The following is a 21,092-nucleotide window of genomic DNA, read 5'->3' as shown; positions in this document are numbered from 1 at the left end:
GTGTACGGTTACCGCGCTCAGCCATATCATTATGTTCTGAATTGTTGTCAGCTGATGTTTGATGTCTTAAGCCATGCTTCTTCAAAAGGTTTGTTAGTGAAATCCTTACCATTATCAATTCTTAACGTTTTCAGCCTTCGTCCAGTTTGATTTTCAGCAAAATTTCTAAATTGGTTGAACGCTCGTGTATGATTTCTTTTTCACTTTTTCGTTCCAAACAATAAGTAAAAATTCGTCTTGTCTTCATCAGTGAAAGATGGGTAAAAGCGACACAGATATCAGAATGAACAATCTCCAAAACTTCATTCGCCCTGTGTCCTTTCTCCGTAAACGGCAAGCAAGTTGGGCTTCCCATTGCACACGTACGACGCAATTATCAATTTCAGATTCTTTGAACGTTACACCACACGCTAAACCAGATTTCATTTGCTTCGAACTGAAAACGTTGAGATGGCGCATCCTTCGATGCCACAGTTGCATGCTTGATGATACACATATTAGGGACATTCCAGCGCTCTTATCTTTATCGAAATTGAATAGACCTTTGCGAAGATCATGGATGCCGGTTGCAATTATTGCTTGACTTGGATTGATAACCTTCACACCATCTCTGCTGAAATGTACTTCATGGCCTCTACGGACAATCCGGCTTACTGATAGCAAGTTATTTGACATCTCTGGAATGTATTTCACGATGATAACTTCGATTGAAGGTTCTCCTGGACAGCATTTTGCTGCTAGTTTGACGACTCCGGATAATTTGATCTTCATCGGCGCCTTGTCTGCTGCTAATAATGTGCCAGTCACCGGTCGTTGCTCCATTAATAAATACTTATACTAAATCCAACTAACAAGAGGGTCCCAATCCATTCTTCCGATATTTTAACCCCGCGTAGTTGATGAGCTGTATAGTGATTTCGTTGACGTAAATCCATAGTAGGATGCAGAGCTACTTGTGCACTTCCATGATTCACTTTGGCATGGGGGGTTTTTATCGGCCGAATTGTCTGAAACTTAGCAGTAAGAAGCACTTCAATATGACGTATATTGTGGCCAAATTGAGCTGCGTAGCTTTCAAAAACCCCACTCCCGAAGTGCATCAAATGTGCCAAGAATATGATCCTTTTCCCTATCACTCGACGAAAGACTGGTAGTAATGAGTTTCCTCAGCAATCCTACTCATCTAGTAAGTTCATTAATTCGAAAACTGCCTCCAGTTTCGCCAACATCACGATCAAAAAGGATCCAAAAGTAGAATTATTCTTGGGATAAATCATTGATAACTTTTCCTTCAGCTGTAGGTATTGGCTTCACAATATCCCAGAGGTTTGCTAGTTCTAAGAATCTATTTCTACGTTGTCCAGTTGTCTCAATTCGATCAATCGCTCTATTGAGGGTAGACTGGACATACTATGGCTGTGATGAGTTCTTAAGGAAATTCTCTCCTTTCGTGAGTTGCTTAAACACCATCTCCTACACCGCTTACTCCAGAGTTGACTTGTGGCATATTTCAGTGGAATTGTTTCAATCTGTGCCCATAACCTCTTAGTATACTGTCGTAGAAAGAACTGCTGATTGATTTAAGAGTTAGACAGTGAATGACAAGATTTATTTCTTCATTTATTAGTTAGAACCTGATTAAACTCAGGTGCAAACGCTTAATGATAACAAAATAGCACCGGAGAGAATCTTCTAAAGGTACTTAACGCACTTTGCTGGTGACATAATTCACTTGATTGTTACATTTGGGAGATCTGTCCATCCGAAATCCAAGGATCACCACGTAGTTCGAAAGCTCAATCTTCTCTCCGCAGAACAGGACAGACAGAACAGGATCATTTTGCAGAAAAAGATGGCCTGTGTCTTTTGTGGATTTGACAACCTGCGTAGTTGTAACAACCCTGAGGTTAAAACAAGTATTTTGTTTAGACAATTTGTTAGATTAATTTAATATACTTAGCATACAGACCAACTTTTCTGCCGCAAAAAAAAAGCTTCTAAAATGCAATTTTTTTTCTTAAACGCTCATGGTGTCTGTAGAGCAGAATAACTTTTCGATGAATTCAACATAAATCAATTCAGATAAAAATGGTACAATTACTGAAATGATGTTGAGGGCTCCTTAAAGTACTCAAATAGGCTTCTTGTTGGTTCAATATTGAAATGATTGATGAACAATCAAATTACTATTGACTTACAAACAAAACCATTTTGACGATTTCGATAAATTCAGGTAAAGTCTAACATCTATTGTTAAATACTATTTATTGTATTCAATAAAATGAAGGCAATCTATTCCATTTTGAGTACATACTCTGATCAAAATACCACATCGAAACATGTTATTGGTGATATTCAGGGAACCGTAGAAAGAACAACCTTCACGTACAGTGGTTGGAACATGAATAACGTTTTATTGTGACAAGAACTATAACAATTGTTAAGTGTGGCTATGATGTGTCATTTGTTTAGTGTGACTACTATGATTAGTAACAACTTCAGCATCTTGGCGCTTAATTCTTCCACACTCCTCCTCGGCAAGATTTGGTAGAATCCCAATCTTCTCTCACAGTGTTTTGATTCTCACGTTTTGCAGAGGTTTCGTTAAAATGTCCGCTAACATCATCTCAGTAGGGCAGTATTTCAGCATTATCTCTTTTTCTTCATTCAGCTCTCTAACGTAGAAAAACTTCGTATCAATATGCTTGCTTCTCTTCTCAATTTTGTCTCCTCCAACTAATTTGATACAGCTTTGATTGTCCTCATATGTGGGTACTGGGTTTGAGACATCTTCGCCGAAATCTTTCAATAGCTTCTTTATCCTGCTGAGCTCCTGACATCCTTCCGTCAACGTTACGAATTCTGCTTCAGTAGAGGACAACGCAACACAGCTCTGTTTCCGCGATGCCCAGCTGATCAAACCTCCTCCGTAACGCACCAGGTATCCAGAGTTTGATTTTCGGTGACGATGATTACTTGCCCAGTCGGCGTCCACAAACATTTCTAGTCCAGTTGAGGTCGATCCAAGGTGTAAACGATGATCGCTGGTGCTGTTCAGATATCGAAGAATCCTCTTTGCTTCTTGCCAATCTCATTGAGTAGGGCAGGAACATTTCTGTGCCAGGATGGACACGCTTACTGATACATCAGGACGAGAATTCACGGATACATACAGCAGACCTCCAATTAAACTTAACTTAGTATTGACTGTTGTTCGGTAGTTGGCAATCCTCTCTAACGGGATCTTCGATGGTTTCGCATCTTGTAGGCCGAATCGTTCCGCTAGCTTTCGGATGTACTGCTGCTAACACAACGTGTAACTTCCTGACTTGCGTTTGATGTCGATGCCCAAAAAATGCTTCACATCGCCCAGATTCGTCATGGTAAAGTTTTTCTGCAGAACTTCAAAAATCCGCTCGAACTCCTCTTCAGTTTGCGAGGCAATAATGACGTCATCAACGTAGATCAGGATGAAGCTTACTCGGTTTCCCTTCTTTCTTACATACAAACACGGGTCTGCCTTGGATGGTACGAACTGCATTAATTTGAACACGCCATCAATTCGTTGATTCCACGAGCTGATTGCTTGAATCCATAGATGCTTCTTTTGAGACGACAAACAACATTCGCTCCTCCTGTATGGTACACATCCGGCTGCTTCATGTATATCGTTTCGTCCAGTATCCCGTGGAGATATGCAGTCTTCACATCTACATGCTTGACGATCATTCCACGTCGGCTTGCTATAGTGAGCAGGGTACGCAAGGATACCTACTTGGCTACTGGCGCAAACACTTCATCGAAGTTCATGCCAAATTTTTGGGTAAATCCCTGCGCCATTAGTCTGGATTTGTGCCGCACAACATTTCCATTTTCATCTCGTTTTGACTTGAACAGCCATTTACATCCGATGGCTTTCCTGTTCGGCGGCAGTTCCACGAGTTCCCAAGTATCGTTATCGACCAGAGAGCGAAATTCATCATCCATTGCTTCCTTCCAATGCTGCGATTTCGGGCCTTGTAGAGCGGATGGAGTACGATGATCATCACCTCCCGACGGTTTGTCTCGAGTAACTAAGCCTTGTTGTGACTGCTGCATTTCTTCCGCTACGGCTTCCGATCTCCGGATGACTGCGGGTTGCTCACCTGTTTCACCAACTTCTTCTGGAAATCTAGTTGACGGCAGTCCTTGGATTAGAAAGAAGAAATCTCGCAGCTTGTCGGGCAGATACCGCTCTCTTCCACTTCGTCTCAGCATTGGTGGCTCTATTGAACATGGAACTTGATGCTCACTAGATGACGGAGCCGCTACAACTTCATCAGCACTCTCTTCATCACTTTCATCGCTTGTCATGATTGCTTCATCGATCATTTCTGCACGAACAGCTTCCATGGGACCCGGTGCATCGATATCAACTTCTTGAATTGGTTCTGGTTCATACGAAACTATGTCGTCCCAATCTAGGCTAATAGTGTTCTGTTTGCTCACCGGGGTAGGATTCATTAAATATACAGCTGTGGCTGCCGCTTCGGCCCAGAACGTTTTGGGTAGATCTGCTTCGAACAGCATACATCTTGCTCGTTCTACGATCGTTCGATTCCCTCGCTCCGCGAGCCCGTTCTGCTCCGGAGTATAATCCGCCGAAGTTTGATGACGAATCCCTAGTCGCCGCAGATAATCTTCAAACTGCTTATTCACGAACTCCTTGCCGATATCTGTGCGAAGAATTTTTAGCTTCTTAGCGGAATTTGGGGCAAGTGTGCCACCTTAAGCAAATTGTTCTCTAACTTTGCCCAAGGCTTATGAAAACCACCAATTTAGCCTCATGATGATAGTTTCACATGTTTTCATAACCACTGTGCCATTTTAAATGAAAATAATTTCAAAAAGTATTAGTTTTGGAGCTTCTCAAATATCATCCAAAATAACCTATTTTTCGACATGATGGGGCAAGTGTGCCACCCATATGGGGCAAGACGGCCACCGAATGAACATCGCATGTAATTCTACTTGTAACGAAATTTTCTTTATTTCATATTAATATTACTTAAAAAGCAGACGCTAATCGATAATTTAAAAAAATAATTTTAAGTTTACCGTAATAAGGTGGTGCTTTAAAACAAGGTTCAAAACATGCGTAACTCTCTATTACTCATTCGAATAACTAAAATGGTTATTTTTGTCTCCATTCAATACAATATAAGTAGTACCCTTATATTACGGCAAATATGTATAATATTACACTAGATCATTACTAAATAATGGTAAAATATTGATGTAGATATGTAAAACGGTACTTAATAAGCCGAAAAACATGTTATTATTGAATATTTTGAGATAAAATCACTTTGGGGGGCAAACATGTTAGTTATTCCCCTACTATACTTCAGAAACCACTACCGGTGCCTCATTTTAGTCTATTATTATGATTTTGTTGATGATGTTTACATTTTTATAAATTTCACTTCAACAATTTTTGTTTACCAAATAGGTGGCACACTTGCCCCAATAACTATACATTTCAACCAAACTGGATTTTGTATGTAAAACTAAATACTTTTTTCGTTCAAATGCCACAATAACTTACACATTTGAATAGTTTCACGATGTACAGTACGTTAGAAAAATCTGTTAATAATTTACCTTTTACCATGCTATTTGGAAACAACGAAATCTTATAAAAATCCACTCAAATTTGGTTGTCTTTGCAAAAATCGATGTAAATACGTGTAAAATACAGCAATGTTCATCATATTTTGATTATTATATTGTGAACTATGAAGGAACATATTGTTAAGCTCAAAGAAAAAATATATATTGTACTTTTTATAAAAAGCAGGGGTGGCACACTTGCCCCTATGGCACACTTGCCCCAAAGTCCGCTACCTGTCTGCTTCTCAGCCATGCTTCGGAAATTTTCGAATGCCCTGTAGACACTTTCTCCTTGTCTTCCAAGAAGTAAATGAAGATCCTGCGTGATTTGTCGTCCGTGAACGTCAGGTAATATCGGCTGCCACCCAGGGATGAGACTTCCATCGGTCCGCCAATATCGGAGTGTACCAGCTCTAGGACTTCACTCGCTCTTGAACCAGACATTTCGATGGGCGAATCTTCAGGACAACACTCCGGGTAAATCTTTACTGTTCCCTTGGCAACAACGGACATGGAACCTTTGTTCGCTGCTAGAACTTTTCCACCGCACTTACAGGAATTCTCCAAAAAATCTTCCGTTTTCGTGAAATGACTTGAAGCTCCAGAATCGAAGTACCAATTTTGATCATCTTCGGCAATGGTTGATAGCACGGTGCACCAAGCGTTTCCATTTTCGGTCTTCGAAACCTTCTTGGCAATATGTCCGAAATTCTTGCAGTTCCTGCATTTCGGGCCGTTGCTTGCTGATTTCACATTGACGCATTGTCTTTGCTGCCAGTTCTGCCGCTTGCTAGCGAAGGCCGCACCACTTGATGCTGACGAGGAAGTACTCACATCTTGCAGAAGCTTGGTTTTGATCACGTCCGCACCGATCTTGAGTCCAGAGTTTTCGATTGCCATTATCATTGGACGATATTCTTCGGGCAAACCAGCAAGCAGTAACGTTCCAATCCATTCATCGCTTACGTCGAAACCGATTCCCCGCAACTGGTGGGCCGTTTCGATGATGCTATTCACGAAGGCTTCCATGGACTCGCAGTTTCCGAGAGATGTTGTAGTTAGCTTCCTGAGCAGTCCGACTTTCCTTGTTAAACCGGAGTCCTCGAACGCCGCTTCCAGGCGTGACCACGTCTCCCGGGTTGTCGTAACGTCCTTTACATGAATGTAGTTCACATGGTCCAAGAGTAAAATAATCTTGCCACGAGCTCTTCGGTTTTTTGATGCATCCACTTGAACGAATGTTCCGTCGGGATTTTCCGCAGGCTTCACAGTTTCCCATAAGTCTTCCAACTCCAAAAACGTCTGCACAGCGAACCTCCAGGTAGACCAGTTGTTGCGTCCCTGGAGCAGCTGAATTGACGGCAGACTCAATCGATTGTGGCTTCGACCTGGAACTGCTGCAACCGCTAAATCGCTTCCACCGTTTCGTGCCATCTTCGAGAATACGCTTCGATAAATTTTCCTTTTTGTACTACGTTTAGAAACTTTCTAGGCTGGGATCATAACCTATTGATGATATTCAGGGAGTCATAGAAAGAACAACCTTCACGTACAGTGGTTGGAACATGAATAACGTTTTATTGTGACAAGAACTATAACAATTGTTAAGTGTGGCCACGGCATAAAAAATTAACAAGGCAGGCTCTTCACTGATGTAAACATCAAGTTTGGTTGAAAACATGTGACGTCACTCCTATCGTACCATATACCATCCGGACCACTAGATCAATTTTTTTGAAAATTTGTTCGAGGTGGATAGGAATGACGTCGTCAAGTAGCTGTCAGTTTTCGGAATATATCACCTTCTTAAATATAGTACACCGTGAGTGTGGCTACTGTGATGTGTTATTTGTTTAGTGTGACTACTATGATTAGTAACAACTTCTGCATCTTGGCGTTTAATTCTTCCACACATGTACATACTATGATCAGAGGTAAATTGGAATCGGATGTTCAGCATACAAAGGCATTTTCAAGGGGATTAGACCATAAACAAATCTCAATTCAAAACAACCTCCATCCAGCTACGCAGAGTTGACAGATGCCTCACATTGCTAATTGCCTACCAAGAATGAAGAAAAGTGAAAGAATATAAATAAGCCCTGAGAAGCTACGTCTGTGAGAAGTGCAGTTTTCAGATCTGCAGAAAAGACGTTATCAGTGCCCGGACGTTATGCATGAGAAGAAATTCTGCGCTAATCTTGCAACTTTATTTTCGTTGATTGATATAGAACAAAATGATTCGTTGGTTACCAGATGTTTATGACAGAAAATGATGATTGCTTTTACGTTTCTCTAATAAATCGAGTAAAAACTTATAAATCCTAATTTAATGGCTCTGCTAGCGCTTCACAATTTGTAAGCAATCTGGCAGCACGGATATAAAGCTAACCTAACATTTTGACCAATGTTCGAAAATAGAGACCAATCAACCATTGATAAAAAAAAGTGATTACTGCCCTACTTGAACGGCAATTAAAATTTCCCAAAAAGCTTACTCACCGATTCATTTCGGGCGGTTTTCGCATTCCGCGAACAGCCGGTTCACCTTCCAGTCCACATCCCGGAAGCGTTTCCGATCGTTTATTAGCTGCACTCCTTGAATCCCGGACAGAATATTAGTCCTTTGCCACAGCTTCTTACTGGTGCCGTCTCGCTCTCTCGCACTCACTTTCGAATATAGGTACTCCTCGCGTCAAATGGATCAAAGCTCCTCACAGACGGACGGAACGGCCAGCGAATGGGCTTCTTCTTCCCCCGTTCGAATATCCCGAGAGATGCCTCGATCAAAACATGACCGCGAAAGATGATTCCTTCCGAAACGAATGCCACCCTTCCGAAAGACGGAAGCACCGTCTTTCCGGGCTGTATGTTTTCCTAGCACTTCCTTCAGAAGGGAGGTAATCCCACAGCTTCCTTCAATCCAGGAACAAAACAAGAATTATTATTCTTTTTCCCACTTTTTTCGGGGGTATTCTCTTTCGCGAGGTGCTTTCGGATATTGTTTGTAATAGTATTGTGATACGAGTCTGCTTCTTTTCCTCCTCCAATACACACACAAACGAGGAAAAACGACGTCTGGTTCTCCGCGATGGAGACGACAGAGGACGACACTAACTTCTTGCTTATAATATAGAGAGACACGCACCGCGCGAATGAACGAGGAACCAAAGTTTTTTACACCGCCGGAAATCGCGCCCGGTTCGTCCCGAATCCAAGCCCGGCGACCGGAAAAATGTTCCCCCGACACTGGGCTCCCTCTCTGGTATTCTTTTACCCGGCGAAACACACCAATTCCACAGGAAAAAGCACTTTCTAGCGCGCGGAGCACTCGCTTGCGGACACAACACACAAAATAATCGTCGTAAACTCGAGTCTTTTTTTCGAACTACAGTCTTTTTCAGCGCTTTCGGTGTTTCTACGGACGATCGTTCGTCGACGAATCGAGCAAGGAAAAGGGGGAAAAATAGCTTTTTCAGTTCAGTGGAGGGTGCGGTTTGTGTCTTCGATATACGAGATTGACGTTTTGCCGAGGGGCGCATGGATTGTTAATATTATTTCAAGCCTGTGCCAGAATAAAGGCGCAAGCAATATGATCGATTTCTCCTCATCGATCCTTTCTTCTGCGAACAAAAGTGACAATATCTCGCGTTGAGTATCATACAGACGTATCTGCAGTGATCGATTTCTCTTCGTGGATTTTATCTTTGCATTATCCAGCTTTTTACGAGCGCTAATGGCTGCCGCAAACAGGCTCGCTTTCTGGAAGGGATGTCTGGAGACATGTCCCTACCAGAAAGCGAGAATGTTTGCGGCAGCCATTAGCGCTTTTAAAAACCTGGATTACAAAAAATTCATCCGATTTTAGAAGAATATGACGGTTCAGTGCGATGAAGGATAATGAATACTTTCTACTGAGTATAAAATATCAGTAAGAAACATTTACCCGGTCAAGTAATAAGTTGAAGAGAAAATTGATGAAGAGAAATCGATCACTGCAGTTACGCCCTTATGATACTGAACGCGAGATATGCAATATTGTAAGCTTTTTAATTATTATGACAAGCAGTTCAATTTTTTGGAGAATGATTTTCATCATAGGTAACACCGTTTAAGCATAGGGGAGCCAAAACTTCAAAATTTGCATGAGTCTAGTGTAGCATGTTGTTACTGAGCAACCGAATTGATTTACAAGATATATGGCTATGCTACACTGAGGCAAAAAAACTTAATAGTTTCTTAAGGAATAATTATGATTTGGCGCCACAACGATTATTGTTGAAATTTGTAAGTTTTACTTATGATTTTGGTGAAGAATTTCAGTAGTGAATTTCATAAGTCAATCAATGAAATTCGGTAATTAACGCAATGGTATTAACTCAAATCGTTTTATCAATCGATAATGTTATTCGCCTTTTGTTTCAGGCGTGCACAAAAATTGACATGTTTTGATAACATGTGATCTGTTTATTCGATTAACTTGTAGCCAACATCGAAAGCGGAGTAGTTCTCCTAGCGATTGCTACGATAATTATTTCAAGTAATTGTTGTTAAAGAATTCAAAGCTCTCACTTATGAAACTTATGATCCCATTTTCGAAATGTTTAAGCGTGCAATGAAACCATAATTTGGCTGGTTCATAAGTCTTGATTTATGGAAAACCTAAGTATTTTTGCCTCAGTGTATGATGAAGAGAAGATCCTCCTCTGTCTCCCAGTGCTCAATAAACCATTTCCGTCAGATCTAACCCCCAGTTTTTGTATTTTTCTTCGAAAGACAACCATTTTTAATGAATGTTACCGATTTCAGATTTTGTTTATATGCACTCCTGATTTTCTTACAAATTTTTGAAAACATGGATACTCACCACATTTTGAAAAATAATTCGAGATGCGGCACAGTTTGTTCAACCCTATGGGAATACATTGTGGTAATTTTGGATCCCACCCCTGCATTGGGATCCTTATTTACATCTAGAAACGTCAAATCAGGTCCGCGCTCAGACTGACTGAGATCCCGGTCAGGGCGCCCCGCACAGGAGCGCTAACGAAACTAACTTCAAACAACTTGGTTTGCTGATCTCAACTTAGCATTTTCACCGGCCGGATCTCAATTTTCCTGAAATAAAGGGAACAACGTGGAAAACAAGCAGCTGTAAAACATTGAGAATGAATTTGGCCACCCATTCCACTAAGTTGTAAATGTTCTTTCAGCGGGAAAGTATAATATTTCCCTCCACAGATTCGAAATACTTCCAAAAAAACAAAATTCATCCACTCAAAAGTTACGATACCACTAGTTTTCATTAAGAATGACTTACACGGAGAAAAACGAAAATACTAGTTAGTGTACGAAATATTACTTTTCCAATATTTTGTTCTTTTTATCTTTGAGAAGCTTAAAAGTTAATCGCCGAATTATTATATTTTATACCTTATCATGCTTATCCGCGATTTATTTTGTTATATGCTTATGCAGTGAATCACGCTACGCTTGGGACTTATTCAAAATAAAGTGCCATTTTGTTCAGTTCGGTATCAACATCACATCGTGTTCTAGCAAGTTTCTCTTTTTAATCCAAGTGTCGTGACAATTCGACTTTCTTTGTCTATGGATATCAAGTGAAACTCTGGAGAGAAAAACAGCAATGTATTATGCCAGGAATAGATCATTCATCGCCAACACAACACCGGTCTTTCCGCGATTGTGCCGCGTTTGGCTCTCATCAAAAACAGCATCCTCAACGGATATTTTTCCCAGAAAAGCTGCCACAGGAAACGGTAAGTTCGTTAGTCGTATTCATTTCGGAATCTCATCATCCTTTTGCCAATTTTTTCCAGATCATTTAAAAATGGGCCTAATCCACTCCAATCGTCGTGTGCGGAACAAAAATGAACAGATTGGAGAAAGCATCAACTATGGATAGCAAAAAACGGAGAGAACTACATGATTTATATGATAATAAATTAGTTACAAGCAAAAATGCACATTCTTCTATTTTGTCTGGCCTTTGTTTACTGTAAAAGAAGAAAAAATGCTAATTTTATTCAAAGCACTGGATTTTTGAACTTTAAGCATCAAACGCATAATTTCCAAAAAAAATCATTCATTAAAATAAAATACGTTTATACTAACCAAGATCAATATGCTAAAATGCATTGCAATGAGTGAATAGACCGAATATGATTTTAGAATGGTATTGAATCAATTTAGTATAATATTTTCTTAGCGTGTACGGTATTATCAGTTTTGCTACGCATGCTGACAAATTGTTGGCTGATGATCCGGAAGACTCGCGCCTTGAAGCAGCAGCAGCAGTGCAAGGAAATTTTCACTTTGCGCTGCTGCTGCCTCGAATCGAAAATCTTCCGGATCATTGAACCTTGTTGACACGAAAGGGAGAAATCAGGTAACTGTTCTGTTGCTCAACAGCAACCACAATATAGAAGTCGATAGAACCATAGACTATCATAACCGAAGCTTTGAAGACCCTGGAGGCAGTTTCCGCGGAGATTTCAGTGACCCAGCAGCGAAACCCGCGAAGCTTATTATGCTTTATGAAAACATAAACAAAAATCATCTGTCATGCCAGCTGATCAAAAACTCACCACAACGTGCTGGCAAAAACATAGGGTAAAAAGGGGTCTGGGTTTTCTCGTGGTGTAATAAATTGTAGGGGACCGAGGGGAGAACTAACGTGCCGCCAGTTTTTCATTGTTTTCCAATAGTTAGAGGCTTCGAAACGCATCGGTTTCTTAAGAAAGTTTGTTTAGTAAAATGACAGGAAGCATGTAAGCCAATAAAAAAATTTGACGGAAATGGTCTATTGTTCAAGTTAAACTTTTATCAAAACGTACCGCTCTTTCACATTGATATTTTGCAAACATCAAACCCAGCGTGGACAAAATTTTCACTGGTGGGTGCCCTTGCTTTGACGACCTCCAACAAACGTCAAACTTTAAATCTCATCCACCATCAAGCAGCACTCACAAGACGCCATTCCCGCTCGCGGATAAGTGGATAGCATTAGCGCGGTGATACTTGAGATGGGCATTCAGATGACAACCAGTAAATTAACTCCAGAGCGGTCACGCCCTCCGTCCCGTCATCGCCAGCATGTTCACGCTTGTGGTGTGTTTTAAAAGCGAGAATTTTTTATGACGCTTGTACTAAGTACATGATGCGACCAATCTTGTTTTAATTCTATGTAGATAATAGCTTAGATCATACGCCCTGTATTGCAATATTAACTAGAATCCCGAGCATTATAAATCGTCACTGATGATCCGCATAGTTACAGTTCTGTTCACTAAACTCAAATAAACATGAACATCAACTTAAACTAAACTACTTAAACTAAACAAGCCGATTAGCATCTGAAATCTGAAAATTATTTTTGAAAACGAAAAATACCTAGGAAGGTTACCCACGGTACCTAATATTGACAAACATAAAATTACACTAAATTAGAAGTGCACATGTTGATGATGAGACCACGCGACGCCTCTGATATTTATGAAGCCTATTGAGCTCAAATCGGTTAAAATTTTACTAAGATACAGCTGTTTGAAATTTAATAGGAAAACTATGGTAATATATTCATTAAAGCAGTCCATTTTTTCTGACTTAACGACACTTAAAATGCTGACAAAAATCAAAAACAAAACTGGTTAGTTTGGGGAACTGTCACCTAATGGTACACTGAAAATAATCCATACGTTCGATCCTAATTCTTTTCAACGTGGATCTGTCGTGTCAAATGGCAAGGTGAAATACCGTGTAAAACTTGTAATTCTGTTAAGGTTTGATTTTGGTAGGATAGCAAAGGCTTTTACATACAATTTCAACGTGTTTTACGATTGCGATATCAATCACTAGTACAACTAGTTTGCCTAACATGACAAGGACTTACATTTGCCATCCACGCGTGACTTGTTTATTAACAAGTTAATAGTTTTTGGAAACCGTGCGCCCATAATGGGTGCCTGGTACCAGAAAACCAAGCAATCGCTAATGAATTCTACAGCAAATTTTTCGAAAACTTGTAAATTAACGTGTTAAACATTTGAATTTTTATTGCCGATAGCGACTGGTTTTACACCATCGATTGATGTGTTTTACAATTAGTGAAAATTCACGTGTGAAACATATTGATCGAGCTTGTAGAATATTTTCAGTGTATAAACAATATCAACAAGTGATTTTTAGTACATTAAATTTTAAGTAGTGACCTGAGACGAGACTCGCGGAGACGGTCTTCTTTTTCTGCGATTGCTGAGTGTTTTTCTTATTCCACTCAGTGTTTACATCAAACTTGCGCAAGCCGTTCAAACTCTCACATGACCATCTAAGCAAAAAAAAACTATTGCGTTTGCATCTCACCGAAGCATAAACGACGTTTTGAATGAAAATTTATACCAGCACATTATAAATAACTAGCCTTGTATTTAGATTTATCAGCATCTTTGGAAAATCTGCTCCTGCTGACTGAGATTTTAAATAATAGTTTATTTTGAGTACAATACTTTTAACTTTTTCAGCCATTAAAAAACGACGGGCTGCATTTGACACTTCGTGACAGCGGGATCTGGGCTGCATATGACGTTGATATTTTTTCACTTCGCGAGTCTCTCTCAGGTTGAACGGTTGTTTGGTTCTCTGGATTTGAGTTCTTGAAGTTTTGAGGTTTCGCTTCGATGCATCTTCACCTTAAAAAGGTATAATGCCGATTTCACAGTGTTCACCGTGATGACTGGAAATTTATTATCGTGAGAATCGTAAGCTGTATCCATTCGTACGCCCCTCGTTCTGGAAATGCTGAAACTTTCAAGGCTTTCGCATTTTCAAAAATACACCCTGAAAAACTCCACTAGGAGGTTGAGTTACATGTGTTCAAGGGGTTTTATAATCAGTAAAAGGGGAAATTTTATTCTTCTAACTAATTTTTGTACGAAGATGTGGTAAATTTTATTTTGAGGAAAGGTGAAATGGACAAAATATGTATTTTGAATGTTCCAGTTTTGAATATATGAGCTCTGACTAGAAATCTTCAAGAGTATAGGCTTTTTGTTCCCATGTTTATATGTGAACGCATTGAAAGCTTTCAATAAAACACTTTTAGAAATAGCAACTCATGCGTGATTGAGGGCCTATTCACAAATTTCATCACGCTGAAAGGCGTGGGTGGGTGTTTTTGAAGATGTTACAGCTCATACAAAAGACTAAAAATATTCATACAAAATGTGTTACAAGGGGGTGGGTGGGTATCACGAATGACTAATTTCGGCATTATGAAATTTGTGAATAAACCCTTGGAGACGATGGATATCTCGAATTACAGTCACTCCAAATTGAAATGCCCACATGCGTGATAGGTATCACGCAAATTGGTGAAAATCGTGTATTAAAACAGAAAATTCTAAGGATTTTAAAACTTTTCTAAAGTTTTTCGTCACAAAAAGCTGTTTTAGCTATTCAACGTTTTGAAACGATTTAAGGTAATTCATGGCAATTATACACTCTTAAAAATAATGGAAATTACTGTGGACGTAATTCATAGTATGACTGAATGACACATGATGCAAATGATAAAACGACACAAAAATGTGTATGTGAAGATGTATTGAACAAAAAATGTAATTTTACACGTTAATGGACACGAGAACGATGTCACTATAATCGGCATATCCCAAATCAGACGCTATGGTATTTGAAATGAAACATAAATTCACGTCATTCGGCTCGCTTCTTTTATATGCATCCAAAATACGTAAAATCATTATTTTTTCGTAGTGTGAAGATCAAAACATGTTCACTGCACATTTTACGCCATTTGAATATATTTTACCCGGTAATACTGGGAAAATAAGTGAATAAAACATTTCAAATCAGTCTTGCTATATATAATAATCTTGACACGACTAATATAAATATTTCTAGAGAGTTTTCCATTGGATTTGAATGACTTAAGGCTGAGCTACAATGGTGGGAGCGGCAACGCGGCGCGGCAGGTTTTGACAGAAAATGTATGGGTTAACTGTCAAATCCTGCCGCGCCGCGTTGCCGCTCCCATCATTGTAGCTCAGCCTTTAGATAAACGAATCTTTCTGTTTTCAGGACAACAAAGACATGAAAATCACTACACGCCATGTCGTAAAAATAATGTTTTTGGAACTTATTTTTACGTCGTGGCGTGTATATTTTTGGGTCCTTTTCATCATGTAATTTTAAGAACGGACTTAATTTTCTGTTCATTTACTCGCTTCTTTTATGTGCATCCAACAGAACTTAAATTTACATGTTTTTTTTCCAAGAGTGTATATTTTCTTACACCGATCGTCGCCTGAACTTATTTTTGTAACTCTTTCTGCTTCACTCGATTCCAGCAATTAAAATACAATTCCACTCTGCAGGTGAAAGAACACGGAATTTTTTTCAGCACTTGATTATCTGGGTTTTTATTTCCTCACTAATTTAATTGCACATATTATTCCACTTTCTGCGGTAATTCACTAGAACTGTATTCAATCACACTAAAAAAATCTCATTTTTAAAGGTGACGCAGCCGTCGATATTGACGGAATAGATCATGACACAAATTGAAATCTGAAACATTATTAAATCAACGATGACGTAAACATGAAAACACGTAAATTCAGTTCCATTTTAAGAAATGCACTGCACTATTTAGCCCCTTGAATTGATTTTACAGCATAATGATTTAAAATTACTTCAACGATGACATAATGCACCGCAGCACATTTGTTAAACGTCAAACGCAATCGGAGTGAAACAAAACAATTATGAACCAAGTAATCTTGGCTTTCGAGCCAAATCCTTGATGTGACTTTAAATTAAGTGCATATAAATTGTTCTTTAATTTGATAGGTGTTAAGTAGAGTGTCCATTTCCCGGCCATTTCAGTTGTCCCGGGATTCGGGACAAAAATTGATGCTTGTCCCGGGAAATCCCGGGATCCCGGGATTTCTTAGAATTTCGTTAAAAATTGTATTTTCGTTGGAATGGAAGTAAAATTTCAACTTTACAATGTGCTTACAATTGAATTTAAAAAGAGAGATTTGTTTTAAGATGAACAGTTGAATTAAAAAATGAATCACAACACATTTATTCTAATGAAGTTATAAAAAAAATAGATAGTTAATTATGGGTTTGTTGGGAAAGTTAAGGAATTCTCTATTACCTTGGCCGACTCTGATTCAAAATGAGAGCTATGTCGATTTTTTACGTATTTATTACTCATTTTGTTTCTAAATGATTGAGACAAACTTTAGCATACCTATTAATTGGTCTTTAGAATGCCATGACAAATGTGAATTAAAGTTGCACACATAAACAATCAAACATAATTTAAGAATGCAATCGCATGATGCCAACGTACGGTATTAGGACATAAGCAACTGTGAGTTCCATATTCCGTTTTTCGGCCATATTTGCAAAATAGCTGAATGAAATTTATGATTGATTCAAATGTTTTAATTATGATCAACTTCGTTAGTTTAATTTATAGTCACCCGTCAAACGGGATCAGATGCACGGTATTTGGAACAATAACATGTACAAATAGCAAAATTAGATATGGTTAAACAATTTAATATAGTGCATATGAAATTGCTTGTGTAAAATACATAAAATGGTCGACTATATGGTAGGTGTCCAGACATACCAAATGTTTTTTTATGACACCAGGATTTTTTTTGATGATATTCCTGTACAAAAATAGCATCGAAACAATCATAAATGATGGCGTTCTTACTGTTTCTCTAGAATGACAAAATATCATCTAGTCCGGTGTGTCTGAACACCGACCATAGTACAATTAATAACTTGAAAATAATCATATATTATTTTTCTCTGATTCTTAAACATTTAAGTCTACAATTTGATCCAGAAAATTTAAAAATTATCACCATTATCTTCTAAGTACAAGAGAAACGTTTTGAAGCTCATTGAAAGTGCTGTACTGGATCATACTTAAAGTTAATTATTATAATTAAGGGAACCAGATTGGCTTACAGTTATGATAACTACAAATGTTGTAAAGTAACGCAATAAAACAAAAATCGCTTTTACTAATTTGGTAATTTAGTATTTTTATGACAATTATTACCTTTTTGTTTGCTCTCCTTTATGATGATTTTCTTTTTTATCGAATAAAGTTTGAGTCTGATAAAAATATCAATGTTTTGTATTATAATATACTGGTTTCCATCAAATTTTACATTCATCTCGGGAAATCCCGGGATTCCCGGGACAACATCATTAATATCCCGGGAAACGGGAAATCCCGAAATTTAATAAATCCCGGGATATCTTGTCCCGGGATGTCCCGGGATGGACACTCTAGTGTTAAGTGAATAAGAAATAGAAAAGACTGTTAAGTGATTTGTATATATCATCGTCCCCGTGGTGGCATGCAGCTGCTGCTTGCATCGATTTCATGGAAGATGTTGCTCTTGTACCCAGCGATACGCGGCAGTCTTCAAAAAATCCCACTCCAAGAGCTGCTTAGATCAAAAACCACCAGAGCAAGATTTATTCCGCGCGCATATTTCGTTCAAATCCAGGCATGCAATGAATCATGCCACGTGTATGAGAGGATTGAATCCTAGGATTCAATCCTTGATCGATTGTTAGCCGGGTGAATGAATCGAGTAAGCATTGATATTTCATTCCATATCGGTTGACTTTTGTCTGACAGGACACACTTGGAATGTGGCTGAAAGATTTTATCATGCACAGCTGCTTCCAGTGAATGGTATCTGGAAACCAACGACAATTTTAGTTAACGTTCTGCCCTAATGTAATGACGTCTCATGTATACGGGACTTCCATCTCCTATACAGAAAATATGAGTCAGGTGTTATCAGGAGTTTGAGATTGAATTTCCACATGTCTGGATTCAACGTAGCTCGGGCGTTCAAATCTTTTTCTAAACAATTTTCTCCTTGAGTGGAAATCAACGCAAGTAATGCAAATTTGCAATGGTATGATAGGGGCACTTACGTATTCTCGGCAGCTTAAGCCGATGCCGTGCTTCTTTTGTAATTTTCTCGGACATCAGCAGACAAATTCCGTGTTTGTCTATTTACATTTATGCGTTGCTCAATCCTCTATCGATTCACACCGACAGAATTGTCAAAATGCTTTTGGAAACGTTTTTACAACGCTGCGAACATCCCTTGTCAGTGTGACTATTGTCGACAGCCTCAATCTCTTCGGCAACTTTCCCATAACAACTGCTGGTGAATCTCTTCGGCAGCTCCAAATCAGTTGCATTTTGAGGCGTGCTCATTTGAATTGATGACATCTCCGGCGATATCGTTTGTTTAGTCTCGGAAATCTCGCCAGCGGGAAGCGGGCAGAACAAAGAATCATCTGAATGTTTCCACTGATGTGTTTTGATAGAAAAATACTGTATATTTGGCGTTTGAAATTTGGTTGCCGATAATAGTCGAATGGTGCCGAAGCCGTAAGTCTCCCTACTATAAATGCTCTATTTTTACTTGTTGAATTTTATTGCCCTGCTTACTATTTCATCTCCCGTTCGATATCCAGGTTTTATTTGTCCCAATCCTCTATGAAACGTCAAATATGCCTAACGAAGAGCATTTTCCCTTCATTCGATTGCCTATGAGCATAATGATAGAGAATCAATCATGAGATTGAATCCTAGCATAAATCACGCAAGCTGAGATTGGAAAAATCGGGATTCAAAACGATCCCGCGCATTGAGATGTTGTCAAAGCATGCTTGTTTAAATCTGGGAGTAGAAGGATGCTCTTAGAAGACTGATACGCGGCAATCAATGAATAGAATTATTTGTGAAATATATTGTCGAAGATTAAAATACGATGTGGAAATTTAACATAAGTATTTATTATTACGCATTATCAGTGTCCCCGAAATAAATGAGTGCAGGGAATCTCTTGGAATATTTGAGGTTATGCTGATATGCAATTATCAATTACGTCATGTTTGAAATTTACAGCACACAACATTGACACATGTAAAATTGCTAGTTTTGCTCACAAAACCACGAGCGTAAAATGAATTCAAACGTAATTTTATGTCCTTTTACTGGCTTTAATATGTCGGTCTTATATGACACAAAATTACACGATTTTTTCGAAGTGTGAAGTTATTTTCCATTTCCCATGTTTTGCTCACTTATTCATAGGTCAGGTGGAGCTCCAATGCATCTTCTTCTTCTTCTTTCTGGCGTTACGTCCCCACTGGGACAGAGCCTGCTTCTCAGCTTAGTGTTCTTATGAGCACTTCCACAGTTATTAACTGAGAGCTTACTATGCAAATGACCATTTTTTGCATGCGCATATCGTGTGGCAAGTACGAAGAAACTCTATGCCCTGGGAAGTCGAGAAAATTTCCAACACGAAAAGACCCTCGACCGATGGGATTCGAACCCACGACCCTCAGCTTGGTCTTGCTGAATAGCTGCGCGTTTACCGCTACGGCTATCTGGGCCCCAGAGCTCCAATGCATCTTATCAATTATTTTCTTCAGTCGGAAACATAATGGCACTAACTTTGAAACTCAAAAGCAATATCCAAACGCGTTTTACGTGATTAACAAAAAAAATCGCGGACGAACATCTGACCGGTAAGCAAAAAACTAAAGCCAGTGAAAAATGGCTGACTGACATCAGCATCGACATCGGCAAAAGCGATAAAAAGGTGTAAATTTACGTTTCTAAAAACACAAAACTGTTCAACGTCTACATTTTACGGCTTTAAACACCTAAAAAGACATTTATGTCCTATTTTTCATATGTAGTCGAGAAAACATCCAGTGAGACGTGATACTGAGTTCAATTTGAATTTACGTCCTTAAATAATTAGGTACAACAATGATTACATCACATGTAAAAATAATTATTTTTAAGAGTGTAGAAAACATGGAATGTCTGTGATGGCAACAAGCATTGAGCATCCTTGAAAGGAAGTTCTATTCGGTACCGACCTGATCTAATTCACTCCAGTGATGAATTTGCCCCCGGATTACGGTACCCCGGGGCAAGTGGGAAATAAAAAAACGATAGTTCAAACAAATTGTTCAATAAAATGTTCAAATGTCAATATTTCTCAAATCCAACAACACAATAACATTTTGGCAACATATTTACTGGTGTGTGCATGAATTTGATCGAATAATTTCGAAATTGTAAAAACTTCAGAAGAAAATTTTAGAATGAGCCATTAGACGCAGTTACCTCGCTAAACGGGGCAAGTGGGACACATCCAGTTTCATGCGTCAATCTACATCAGTAAGTCAACCATTACAATAATAGGATTGATAAATCATAGATTTTTAATTTTGAGTACATTTTTGATGTACATAAGGGATCAACCATAAAATACGTAACGCTTTGGGAAGAAAACGTTTATTTATTTATGTCACATCGC

General features: G+C 38.8%; 1 protein-coding gene across 1 annotated transcript in view; it reads right to left on the bottom strand.

Annotated features, from left to right (window-relative positions):
• Positions 1-9,055, bottom strand: part of LOC23687614 (protein pygopus) — a 60,777-nt gene extending 51,722 nt beyond the window's left edge. The window contains exon 1 of the mRNA XM_021854059.1: positions 8,155-9,055. The gene's annotated coding sequence lies outside the window, so the exon portion shown is untranslated. The remainder of the gene's footprint in view (positions 1-8,154) is intronic.
• Positions 9,056-21,092: the final 12,037 nt, after the last annotated feature.

Source organism: Aedes aegypti, chromosome 3, assembly GCF_002204515.2.
Source record: "Aedes aegypti strain LVP_AGWG chromosome 3, AaegL5.0 Primary Assembly, whole genome shotgun sequence".
NCBI lineage: Eukaryota > Metazoa > Arthropoda > Insecta > Diptera > Culicidae > Aedes > Aedes aegypti.
Note: the sequence above shows the minus strand (reverse complement) of the source record. Positions and strands in the feature narration are given on the sequence as shown.